This window comes from Podarcis filfolensis, assembly GCF_964270895.1.
Source record: "Podarcis filfolensis genome assembly, chromosome: 1".
Classification (NCBI taxonomy): domain Eukaryota; kingdom Metazoa; phylum Chordata; class Lepidosauria; order Squamata; family Lacertidae; genus Podarcis; species Podarcis filfolensis.
Window position 1 is genome coordinate 68,349,349 of NC_139604.1, and position 13,615 is coordinate 68,362,963.

At 43.6% G+C, this 13,615-nt stretch overlaps 1 long non-coding RNA gene across 6 annotated transcripts in view; it reads left to right on the forward strand.

Moving 5' to 3' along the window:
- Positions 1 to 13,615, forward strand: part of LOC310756434 — a 65,600-nt gene that overhangs the window by 1,314 nt on the left and 50,671 nt on the right. For all 6 annotated transcript variants that reach the window (XR_014544869.1, XR_014544870.1, XR_014544871.1 and 3 more), the window contains exon 2: positions 2,595 to 2,672. This is a non-coding gene — a long non-coding RNA (uncharacterized lncRNA). The remainder of the gene's footprint in view (positions 1 to 2,594; positions 2,673 to 13,615) is intronic.

The following is a 13,615-nucleotide window of genomic DNA, read 5'->3' on the forward strand; positions in this document are numbered from 1 at the left end:
ACTGTGTTGAGTTTTCCACATACATTTTGTACAGTTTTTTTTTAAACTTGTTTCAGGAAATTTTATTTCTACCTTTGCAAAAAAAAAATTTGTGATTTTTACAGAGAGCTAGATTTTCCCTGATGTTCATGATATGGACAGCTTTGAATAGATTTAATTTTTTTCAGATTTCTTTTCTTCTTCCTCATTACATTTTATATATTCCTGGGAGGGGTTCAGGCTGCACTATTTTATTTTGGAACATTTTTGTTTAGTGTTTCCTTGAACTAATTTTCTACTTAGATGTTCCTCAGTGGATCTTATATCCTGGACACCAAATTGTTCTCTGCTAAGGGGGGAAGTAAATGAGCATCTAACACCACAGGAGCCTGTTCCCTGAAATTCCACTCTGGAACTGGCAGCTAGTGTTCTTCTTTTTAATATGCTATAAGGTTAGGACAGCTAGGAATGTAGTTAGAGGCTAGTGGAGCTTAGGCAGGCCTGTTTAGGGTTCAGAAATTGTAGTTAATTGTAGTTAATTAATTGTTATTAATTTTAATCTTACATACCAATCCATGCACATAATAGCAAGGATTAAAACTAGATTTTAACAAAGTTGATTTTTCCATGTAACCATTGTATCCTAATACCCACACATATATTGTGCTTTGATTTTTCATTTAATATTGTTTGTGGCTTATGTGTACATCTTCCACACTCTGAAATTAAATCAAAATGGCAGTGCCAGCAAGTCCAGCTGTGTAGGCTCAGCATTCCCATCTGTGTCACTCCTGGGCCAAGATCTATCTGGGGGGTGGGGAGGGGTCTCAGTGAGGGCATTTTGTCCAGGACAGCCTCAAGCCTAGACATAGTCCTGCTGCAACTTAACATGCTGGCTAGCTTTAACTGAACACTAGCATCAGGGCAATAAAATAGGAAATAAGAAAATAGAAAATAAGGAAGTAATCCTTGCAGTTAACTTTCTGGCATTCATATATGCCTTTTCCTTTTGAGCAACCTAGTGAAAAATATCAATGGTTTTATCTGTTTTAAGGAACGTGTGTGTGTGTAGAGCAATCCTTATAGAAACCAGCATATCCAGAGATCTTAACAAAATTTTGTTTCAGGTAGCAAACTAGCTGCTGTGCGTTTGCTTTTGACTGCTTCTCTCTGAGGAAGGAGGGGCATTCCTTCTGTAGCTTGAAACATGCTATCCTGTGTCACGCGAGCTGTTTGCGTTATAGATGCAAACATTCCAGTGTAAGCTAAGCTTATCTTGTGTCTTTTCCACCGAGACTTGTGGGTTTAGTTTTCTTGAGTAGTCTGCCTGAACATTGTCCAGTAAGACTTCATCTTAATTGATTAGGACTTGGAACGTACTTTCTTGGACAAATTGCATTCTGATGAATAGTGCACTCTCCCTCACAGCTGGGCTGCCAGAAAGCCAAGATATTATTTTCTGTCTAGCAACCATCCCAAAGCGACCCTTAGGTAAAGTTCAGAATCCAATTTCATTTTTTAATTCATTTAATTCAATCCCATACATTTCAACATTAAGCGACTGGAATATGATTGGCTCCAAAAGTTTTACCTTGAAAAATTTCGCTGTGATGTATTCCATCTTCACCTACAAAATGTCCTATCGTAGAAACCATTCACTATAACTACAAAGTATGATGTGGAGGCTGAGGAATGTTTCTTTCCCTTAGGTAGGGAAACACTGCCATCCTAACTTCAAGAGAATAAACACTGGATTGTCTGAATTAATTTTATAAGATTGCGCCAAAAGCCTAAGACCAAGCAGAGGAATGATTATGTGACTTTTCTCAAATGCCTCAAAGGATCCTGCTTTTCCATATTCCGTTCTCCTTTGACCTGCAGTGGGTCATGGAAAAAGTGAAGTATCTGTTGAATGCCCATATGTAGTGTTGCAGCATTCCATTCTTAATCTGACCTCAGAGCAAGGAAGGAGGACTATATTTCAAGCATACTGTTCCTAGTCCAACCAAGGTTAGCAGTGACCAGTCCTATTTCTTATTGAGGTAATAAACCAGTGTCTTGGCTGTGCCACTCCAAACTGCAGAGGAGAACTCACATGATTGAGTACCATTGCTGCACCTAGAAAATTAGATGCCAGAGCAAAAAATTGTAGGCTACCCTGACATATGTTTAGGGAGTGTGTGTGTGTGTGTGTGTGTGTGTGTGTGTGTGAGAGAGAGAGAGAGAGAGAGAGAGAGAGATAAGGATAAGCTTCTTCTTCAATAAGAACTTACTCCAAGGGACAAGCTTAAGCACCAGTTGCCTGTTTGTTCCCCCCATTTTTAAAAAAACTCAGCAGTCTTGATCAACTGCAAGTCAGAGACAAAGAATAAGAGAGTGTGTGTAAGCTTAGGTATTTCTCCTCTAGCTAGCCATTTTGCTCCAAATAACCCAGTTCCAGCTGATTTTTGTGTCTGTGGGTAGAAGAATATGGCTACCTGGCTGAACAACTCTGCTATTGTTTACATTAGACCTGTAAAACTTGCAACTCAGTAAGCCACATCATGCAACCCACAAGCTACATATTGTGTGCTTGACAGCTCTTCCTTCTTGTTCCTTCCTTTTTGTCATTCCAGGCAGACTGCAGAAACAGATTAATTTATTGAGCCCCCTTCTGGGCTACCACGCTTGACAGGTGTACATCAATTTGTCTGGTGAGCCATCAATTAAATTATATTGAATGTAATATGTGTTTGATATTTATAAAATGTGGATGACCTGTTACTGTTGTGAACAACTTTGAACTAAGCTTTGTTACTTGAAAAGTGGCACACAAATATTAAATAAAACAAAACGGTGCTTAACATATACAGTCATTTAACTTGAGATGAAAGGAGCCTCCTGTTTTGCCAGACATTATTGACTTACTTCTTTTCTACTTATGATTCACTTTCTCCTGGCCTCATGGAAACTGCTTATACATGAGCAGCTCACACATGGCTGCGAGATCTTCCTTTGTGACCCCATGATTCCGCTGGGGGCTGGTTGTGTGTGTCTTTCCTACAAAATTGGAATACAAAAGGAATTCCCCCTTTCCCCTTTCAATGGAGTGCTCATTCTGTGAGAAAGAGCCATGTGATTGATTCCCATGTGCAGCAGGCTGGGGGTCATCCAGGAGGTGATTGGAGATGTAGAAGCAGCAAGAAATGACATGACACTGGCTTGGGATCGAAATAGTCACAACAGTATTGATATGTAAGTCGGCTTTGGCATAGGCATTTAGTATATATCCTGAATCAGCCAACCTGGTCACTGGCTGATAACTACCTCAGTACTGATCATGGAGTTAAAGATGCAAATCAAATGGGGCAATTTCAACAGGTCGCTATTTGGGGGTGTTATATGGCCCATTAGCCCCTGTATGGGCTTTTGGACAGAACCCTACCCTTGGACCCCTTTACCAGGTACCCTGAATTTGATTCTGGATCAGGGGGTGGGGCACCCACAGCTTATACTAAGGTTCCAACTCAATACCCTTTCCCCAATAAAAGTTGTTAAAGTTGTTGTGTGCAAGGCACATCCCTCCATCCCAGACAGGGTCAATTGGTCTGCAGGCAACTTCCTCCCTGATCCCAAAATTAGACCGATAAATTCCACAGCCTGGCCATACACATGCACTGCCTACGTACCTCTTGGCAGAGCCAACAATATACAGAGTGGGAAGGTGGGACATCTGATTCCAACTGTGCCACATACTTGCAGCGCAGCTGGCTTTTATGCTATGGCAGTGGACCTGAGTGAGGACTGTTGCCAGGTCTGTTGCCAGAGCACAACCCCCGCTCGAGGGCCATGATAGGCCCATTTGAATTTGAATTTGAATTTTTTGGGCGGACAATCCCACCAGCCACTGTAACTGGCTGAGGCTGACAGTGATGTCAGCCTTTCCTACCCCACCCCCAGCTCCCCCATGATAAGCAGTCTTTGTACAACAGAAAATAATATTTAAAGGGCACCATAAACAATCTGTAAACTGAAGTCTCTTTCATTTCAGTTGTTTTGAAGTTTGCATTTCACATTCTTTTTGTTTTAAGCTTTATTGTTACTGAGGGATCCACCCAGACGTACGTTAATTGCCATTTTAATTTTTATGGGGAATAAGCAAATCCACACATCAATATGTCAAAAAAGTAAGAACAAAACAATCATGTGAGATGAACTTGTTAAGTTAACTAGACAAATTATAATGATAAGAAGAACTGCAGAGGTCAGAGAGAGTACTATAAAACAGTACATGGAAACAACTTACAGTGCAATCCTAAACATGTCTCCTCAGAATACTGTATGTAAGTTCTGTTGAATTCAGTGGCGCCTACTCACAGGTAAGTGGGGTTAAGATTGTGTCCTCAGTCATTTCCCAACTTAATTAATAGTAAAATTCTGAAATATTGTAAAGTACTAAACCACGGAATTAAAGGCCAAAACGAAAATAATTAACTGCAAGAAAATAGATCCCCTACTTAAACTTTAGATCATAGAATCATCGTAGAGTTGCAAGGGACCTTGAGAGTCATCTAACCCCCTGTAATGCAGGAATATCAACTAGATCATACAGGACAGAAGGCTTTCCAACTTCTGCTTCATAAACTCCAAGGAAGGAGAGTCCACCACCACCTCTTGTGGGAGCTTGTTCCACTGTCTCCTTACTGGTAATTTGAATTCAGTGTTTCAGGTCCTAGCCTGTGGAGCAGGAGAAAACAATTTTGCTGCATCTTCCATGGGAAAGTGCTTTAGATATTTGAATATGGTTATCATATCTACTTTCAGTCTCCTTTTCTAGGCCACATAACACCCTTTATCATCTTGGTTATCCTCCTTTTCACACATTCCAGGTTGTCAATATCCTTCTTAAATTGTGATGCTCAGAACTAGACATGATCAGGGCAGAATAGAGCGGTACTATTACTTCCCTTTATCAGGGCACTGTGATGTTGATGTTCTTAAAGAAATGGGAGTGCCTGATCACCTCATCTGTCTCCTGAGAAATCTCTATGTGGGACAAGAAGCTACAGTTAGAACTGGATATGGAACAACTGATTGGTTCAAAATTGGGAAAGGAGTACGACAAGGCTGTATATTGTCTCCCTGCTTATTTAACTTATATGCAGAATTCATCATGCAAAAGGCTGGGCTGGATGAATCCCAAGCCGGAATTAAGATTGCCGGAAGAAATATCAACAACCTCAGATATGCAGATGACACAACCTTGTTGGCAGAAAGTGAGGAAGAATTAAAGAACCTTTTAATGAGGGTGAAAGAGGAGAGCACAAAATATGGTCTGAAGCTCAACATCAAAAAAACTAAGATGATGAACACTGGTCCCATCACCTCCTGGCAAATAGAAGGGGAAGAAATGGAGGCAGTGAGAAATTTTACTTTCTTGGGTTCCATGATCACTGCAGATGGTGACAGTAGTCACGAAATTAAAAGACGTCTGCTTCTTGGGAGAAAAGCAATGACAAACCTAGACAGCATCTTAAAAAAAGTAGAGACATCACCTTGCTGACAAAGGTCTGTATAGTTAAAGCTATGGGTTTCCCAGTAGGGATGTATGGAAGTGAGAGCTGGACCATAAAGAAGGCTGATCGCCGAAGAATTGATGTTTTTGAATTATGGTGCTGGAGGAGACTCTTGAGAGTCCCATGGACTGCAAGAAGATCAAACCTATCCATTCTTAAGGAAATCAGTCCTGTGTGCTCACTGGAAGGACAGATCGTGAAGCTGAGGCTCCAGTACTTTGGCCACCTCATGAGAAGAGAAGACTCCCTGGAAAAGACCCTGGTGTTGGGAAAGATTGAGGGCACAAGGATAAGGGGACGACAGAGAATGAGATGGTTGGACAGTTTTCTCAAAGCTACTAAAATGAGTTTGACCAAACTGCGGGAGGCAGTGGAAGACAGGAGTGCCTGGCATGCTCTAGTCCATGGGGTCATGAAGAGTTGGACACGACTAAACAACTAAACAACAACAAATGATGTTGATGCAGCCTAGAATAAAATTACCTCTTTTTCCCACTGTACCATACTGTTGTTAAACAGTTCACCCTAAATGGGATAGTGTGTATAAGGATGAAATGCTGTGTCAGTGTAAAGACGGTCTTTGCCCTATCCTTCCTCACATGCTGAAGTGCAGAGAGGAAAGGAGAAAAGTCATCTAAGGATAAACGTCTGGAATGAAAGATAAGGCTGAATCTTGGAATTCTCTGGTAGTCACAAACAAGCTCTTTATTTACATTGCACATCATGCAGGATAATGCAAAACAAGTGGCTTGAGGTAATTCCAAGAGAGAAACAGACAATGGAGGGGGAAATTGAATTCTGGCTGAGAAACAGAATGATTTCAAGACATGGTCTAAGTTTCCTTTCAACATACTAATCCTTGGTGTTGACAACCATGTGTTCTCAAAATGCATGAGTCTGAGACTGAAAAACGCAGCAGTTAGAATTAAGGTAATCAGGAGATACCCTCACAAGATCACATCTAAGGTTTTGAAAACATGCTGCTTGGAGGGGGGCGGCGGTATTTCACATCTGGTAGTCTCTGATACAATGTTCTTTGCATTCCTAAACTTCTCTTCTTACAACAACCATTCTTAAGCAATGAAAACTCATTTATGTGAGCCTTGAGCTGCCTAGTAATGTTGAGTTCAAAAGAGCGGAATGAGTGAGTTTGCTTGGCATCAGACTGGAAAGCAGCACTTCAAGGTGGGTGAATCAAATGGGTGTCAAGGAGCTTCAATGTCCCATCCATAGCCATTACACTAGAAAACAGATCCTGGAGAAAAGGGGCTGGGCAGTCTGTAGTACAGGGGTGGGAAGCTTGCTGGACTACAACTTCCATACAACTGACCTTGGCCATGCTGGCTGATCAGTGTTGGGAATTGGAGTGCAACAACATCTGGCGCCACAGGTTCCTCCTCCCTGCTCTTGTGAATGATGCAGGGTCACTTTGTTGAGCAGTCGTTTCACCTTTATTCACCACAACCTTGCCTCCACCACAGATACCTTTGTTGTGTTTGCTGGTCTCCACTAGTTTACTGCATGACTTGTGTTGGCTGTGAGACCATATATTGTCTGTGAGTCCTGGAAGACCTGATCTCTGCCTTGCAGGCCTTTCGCCGCATGGCCTGGGAGGGTGGGGCCCTGCCTGACTCCAGCTCCAAAAGCTGAGGCTGCTGAACAGACTATTGGGCTGGGGTGTTGTTTGTGGGGCAGCTGTTGCTGTTGGTTTTGCATCTTTATTATAGATCTTGTTGTGATTTATGTGGAAATTGTTGAGTTTGATAGTGTATTTTTATGTTTTATTTATTGTTTATGACTAATTTTGTTATGTTGTAGTTATGTATTTTTTCATGTCATAAGCAGTCTTGAGCCTGGTTTGAACTATGGGAAGGTGGGATATAAATAAAATTATATATGTATGTATGTTCTGTCAAATGGTGAAAAATGGTGCTGCTTAATTTATTTAAAGTCCAAATGTTTTAGGAAGGTAGGATATTTAGATCCCTAGTTTCTTCAAAGGGCTACATTTGCCAGAGTTCCCTGTGAAGAGAGTTAAATTGAGTTGTTAAATCACTCTGGGAAATGTAGCTTTGGGAGAGGAATGGGGGTCTCCTAACAACTATCAGCACCCTTGACATACGTCAGCTGCCAGAATTCTTTGGCAGAAACCATGACTGTTTAAAGTGGTAGCTTAGTGCTTTAGATGCATGGTGTTAATGTGGCCTCAGTCTCAGTATAGAAATCGTTCTTGGCTGGAATGTGAACCCAGTGGCAAAACAGCTGGGTGATGCTCATTCACAGACACGGCATCAATGCTCAGAAGGGGCAAGCACCTGGACTGTGGGGAGAGCAGATACTGACAGGGGCAGCTGCTGACTGGACTACCTGAATCTAGCTATTAATGCTTGGCCTAGAATGAACTCTGGAATTAGAAAGGGCACCACTTGCTACTGCTGAAATTTCAGCACATGTAAGATGTGGCTGGCAGCATTGCCTGGTGCCCCTCAAAGGTCCCACAACTTCATTGCAAGTCTGGTTCATGCCCGGAGAATGTGGATACTACTAGGGTCTTGGCACTGGAGGACCAAGTGCTGCTGCCTGACCTTAGCCTCTGATCCCAGGCACCGTCATGGAACATAGAAAATTGCCTTATACAAAGCCAGACCATTAGTCCATCTAGTTCAGGATTGTCATCACTGACTGGCAGTTTCTCTCCAGGGTTCTAGGCAGGGGTCTTTCCCAGTCCTATCTGAACATGCTAGGGATTGGACCTGGGGACCTCTTCTTATACAAAGTATGTGTTCTTCCACAGACCTGTGGTCCTTCCAGATGGTAGTAGGCTGCCACTATCTGCTTGCCACCTGCTGCCATGTCACCATTGGGATTGGGCCCAGAGGTGGAGCATAGGTAGGTGTATCTGCTTCACTTCCTCCTGTCTTCACTTCTCCTTCTGGGACCAAGCTCCACTGTGAGATGAAGGCAGGCTGCAGTGATAGCAAAGGACAAGAGGGAAAGGAGCAGCAGTTGTTATTGCTCTTTTGCAGAAGCAGCTGGATTTCCTTGTTAGGTATGTTGTGGAAGAAAGGAGGGCTGCATTTCCTTCCCTCAGTTCTTAAGGAAACCCCTTGAGGGGGTCTCTGGACAGAAGGGCCCTCAGAACCATGGGAAAGATACAGGCTCTGCATCAGGGATGGGGTGCTTGTGGCTCCTCAGATCTTGCTGGAGTACAGCCCCCATCACTCTTGATCCTTGGTCATGCTGGCTCAAATTGATGGGAGTTTGGAGACCAACAACATCTGGAGGGCCACAGTTTCCTCACCTTTTCTCTACAGTGTCAAAGTGGCAGGGCTTGGTTCCAGGACTTTTTGGGGGGGCACTTGGACAAGATGCTCTCAGTAGGCCCTCCTCCAGCTCACTGCTGTTGCCCCTGCCCATTTGTTTACCTCTGGACCCCTCAGAGAGGACAAGGTATGCAGAGGTCCCTGTGAGTTATTGTCATCCTCTTTCTGCTTGCTTGAAGAATGCGGGTGACAGGGAGCAACCGCATAGAGGAGGACCAAGGGGTTCTAGGTCATTGCAAGTCAACCCTCCAGCTGGGTTGGGAGTCCTGGCAGGTGCCTGAAAATGCTGAATCCTGATGCCAGTCCTCCTGAGTAGCTTTGGTAGCCATAGCACAATAAAGAAGGTTGTTGGTTCAGATGTACATTTCATATGGGGATCAAGAACACATGTGGAATGAAGTAGATGAGCTTGCATGTAACCAAACTAGTATAAACTTGAATATCACAAGCAAACGCTGAAAGCATTAACTGATTTACCAGATAAGAAGAAGAGCTAGAATATAGTTTTTGGCAGATTACCACTAGCGTCATTGTCTTGCTGCTATAAACTGCCAAGGACGCTTCCTAATACTGTGGCCAACTGATACATATAATATCTGGTTAAAATCAACAACATCTATTGCATCTATTTGGGGGTCAGTGCCAACATTTAGTTGTTATCCCTGATGTAAAACTGCTAAACTCTTCCTCCAAAACTGTTGACAGGTCCCAAAATGTAGAATGAGTTATAATATATGCTATATTGTGTGTGTGTAGTTTGGCTTTGTAAAACAGATGTCATCATGGCTTGACATGGAATTATTGATGATAAACACAGTAAAACTAATTAGAACTCCAGAGTCCTATGTGTACCACCACCAGCCAGCCGTACACTGGAATGTGCAATTGGACAAACAGGCCCTGCAGTGACGCAAGATGCTGCCACGTGGAGGCTTCCTCTTTCATACTGAGAGCAGTTCTGCTGACCCCAATAATGCTCTGGACGATATGCACACTCGGCCTGACAGCAGGGAATGCTTCGCAGTTGCTCTCTTGAGCGTTCAGCCCTGACGAAGCCAAGAACGAATTCCAGCTCTCCTCTGTATTGGGTTGTCCCAATGCATACACTTTTTTAATGAAGGAAAAGAAAATGGGGAAACCTTCAGGAGCCTCTTGTTTCTTAAGATGGCCTTGTGATGGATATGGTGCCTTTCACAGGCTCCTTTAATATAAGGAGTGGGTGCATTTGTCATGGGATCTCTCAAGGTATGGCAGTGATATACCATGTTTCAGTGTTCACCTCTCTGAGGCTGCTCTATACCATCTCCAGCAGTTGTAACTCTCCCAGAAGTTAAGCAGATACAGTATAATAAAGCAAATATTGCTTATAAAGCAGTACTTGCATGTTGCGGTATTTGGCATGCTCTCTCACTGGAGGTGGATGGGGCAGTGCAGAATACTATATGTAGTGATAGAAGAGCCTTATTGGTGGCTCTTGGGGGCAAATGAAGCATGGAGTTCAAGTTTAAACTCATACAATCCTCAGATAATTTTTTAGACTGAAAACGCATCACAACTAGCAATGCTAGTTGACAGTGTTTTAGCACACTGTGGGTTACTCATTGTGATGAGTTGGTTACTCGTGATTGTGACTGCCCCGTAAGATCTCATATAGGATCTGAACTGCAACCTCTTCCTCCATTCCGTCTTCTGGATGCCATTTTGGAGCAGTTCAGTACCTTATAACTCAAAGCACAGATCTATTTTTATTGAGTTTGCAGTAATATACATTAAATGAACACAATGACATCCATACAAAGAAAGGGCTATAAATTGTAAAGATATGGTTTCCCTAATCTCTGGAGGATTTATCAACATCATGATGGGCTCCTTAGAGGGATTCAGAAGGGTATGGAGCCATGGACTGGTTGGACGAAGGCTCAGAGCCCAGGGATTGTTGGTGGGAGAAAGATGAGTGGTCACAGGGAGAAGAGGAAGAAGACTGGGAGGATGAGGTGTCAAAAGCTGAAGAGGTAACAGGATTTAGTGAGCTCAGAGAGTCTGTGGCAGAGAGAAATCTAGAATCAAGAAGAAGAAGAAGAAGAAGAAGAAGAGTTTGGATTTGATATCCCTAAGGGGTCTCAAAGCGGCTAACATTCTCCTTTCCCTTCCTCCCCCACAACAAACACTCTGTGAGGTGAGTGAGGCTGAGAGACTTCAAAGAAGTGACTAGCCCAAGGTCACCCAGCAGCTGCATGTGGAGGAGCAGAGACGCGAACCCAGTTCACCAGATTACGAGACTACCGCTCTTAACCACTACACTACACTGGCTGGTGCAAGAGAAAAGGGAGGCTAAGAGGCAGAGATGAGTTCAGCTGGGGAAGAGGCATGGGTGCCTCCCTCTCCTGCTGCAACAAGCTCCTCTGTCCCTTGGTCTCCTAGAACCAGGAGAGGCATGAAGAGTCTGCGAAGTTAGCTTTGTGCAGACTGCTTAGAAAAAACCCTGGAGAGGAGAGGACCTAGGCAGCTCTGAGGAGGCGAGGATCTTCAGTCTCGGCAACTGCTTCATGGGGGCAAGACCCAGCGGAGATGAGCTGCATTGCTCCGTGGTTTATGCTTCAGGGATCCCTTTGCATCTTGACACTCTGCGATCTGCACTGTTTCTCCACATGCGCTGAGCACCCATGAAGCTGTCCACTGTTCCTGCAGTCCTCTGGATTAGGGCCCAATTTTTTTTTTATTCTAGAATCTGGATAATGAGGAAAGTTTCAAATCAAAGTTTCAAGCTCATGACTAATATGGATCATAAAAGTCACACATACTCTCCTGGCCAAGAATAGAGAAAGTGCTTGTAATGTTCTTCCAATATTTTAAATAGTGCTTGGTGGAGTCCTTCGATGGAAAAGTACTTCCTTTCGTGTATCCTGAATCTTCCAACATTAGGAACATGTTAAGCTGCCTTATACTGAGTCAGGCCATTGGTCCTTCTATCTAACTCAGTATTGTCTGCACTGACCGGCTGTGCCTGTCCAGGGTTTCAGGCAGGGGACACTCCCAGTCATACCTGCAGATGACTGAACCTGGGGAAATCTGCATGCAAAGCAGATGCTCTGCCACTAAGCTGTAGCATTCTCAATCTTTCAGCTGCAAGGTCTGGAGTCCTAGGGTGGTACTCACCATGAATCCCACCCAGAGTGGACCCATTCAGGTTAATGGGCATGACTAATTTAGGTTCATTGATTTAAATAGGTCTGCTCTGAGTAGAATTTAGTTGACTACCACTCCTAGTATTATGAGAGAGGAAGAAAAATGGTTTTCTACCCACTTTCCCCACACCATGAATCATTTGTTAAACTATTATCATGCCCTGGTTTTACCTCCTTTTATTCTGTAAACTGAAAAGCCCCAAAATGTTCTTTTCCTATTGTTGTTTCCTATTGCTTGATGCAACTTGAACTCAATACCACTTAGTATGTCACAAATACCCCTGCTCCATTTTGTATTATTTTTCCAGAAGACAATACAGTACAACACCAACGTGGAAGTGCTCCTAATATGTAGCAAAAACACCAACTAAAGTGGCAAACTCCAGCAGAATTGCTCTTAGCTCCCCTTTTACCAGTTTAATTATGATATGATCTTTGTATTTTATTTTGTTTTTTTTTTTTTCCTTTGCGGGACGTCAAGGGATGGAATTTCCCAGATCTGTTTAATTTCAGGCACCCTTTGTCAGACACTCCCAGGCTTTGGCTTATGCATTTCACCCTCCCTCTTTCATCCCATATGGGGTTGCCAACTTTTTTTTACTGGCTCTGCAGCTATGCCTTTATAACAGCAGCCTGACACACAGAAATTAAGCAGGTGAAGGTTTCTCCCTCAATTTATGTGCATGCCAGGAAAAGCAGTGCCTGCTTAATTTCTTCCTGTCAAACTGCTGCTCCTTCACTGCTGAAGCTAACATGGGAACTCTGGGGTGAGACTCCATAGCATGCTGGAGGCTGGGATATAGCGTAGTGACAACTTCCTGGGACTGTGCTCTCAGACCTCAGAGTCATCTTCAGGCGCAGAGTGAAATAGGGATATGCAAGATCACTCACTGCAATTGGCAGGCAGTGTGTAGCCTCTGAATTGGCCAGGCCTGGTATAAATCCTGGGAGTCTGAACTTCTGCCCTTGCTGGGTCAGGACAGCAGTATCTTCTAATCTACATGTTTTGCTGTTGTTTCTGCCTCTCCGCTAAGTCCCCCCAGAGATTCTGGGTTAGAAAACACACACACACAAAATCTCTCTTCGGATCTGGCTTTTGGTAGAGCTAGATTTGTTCACTGAAAATCCTTAATGCCATGAACAGATGATCCAGGGTAGAGTTACTTCCCAAATCTGCCCCACCCACCATTTGTGGTCATGCCTTGCAGACACACAAGTAGCTGGATGCCATTTTTCACTTCAAGAGGATATGTAGTTCCGGTATTGAATATAAGGGGTGGGGACATAGGTAAAGGTAAAGGGACCCCTGACCATTAGGTCCAGTCGTGACCGACTCTGGGGTTGCGGCGCTCATCTCGCTTTATTGGCCGAGGGAGCCGGCGTACAGCTTTTGGGTCATGTGGGCAGCATGACTAAGCCGCTTCTGGCGAACCAGACCAGCGCACGGAAACGCCATTTACCTTCCCACTGAAGCAGTACCTATTTATCTACTTGCACTTTTAACGTGCTTTCGAACTGCTAGGTTGGCAGGAGCAGGGACTGAGGAACGGGAGCTCACCCCGTCGCGGGGATT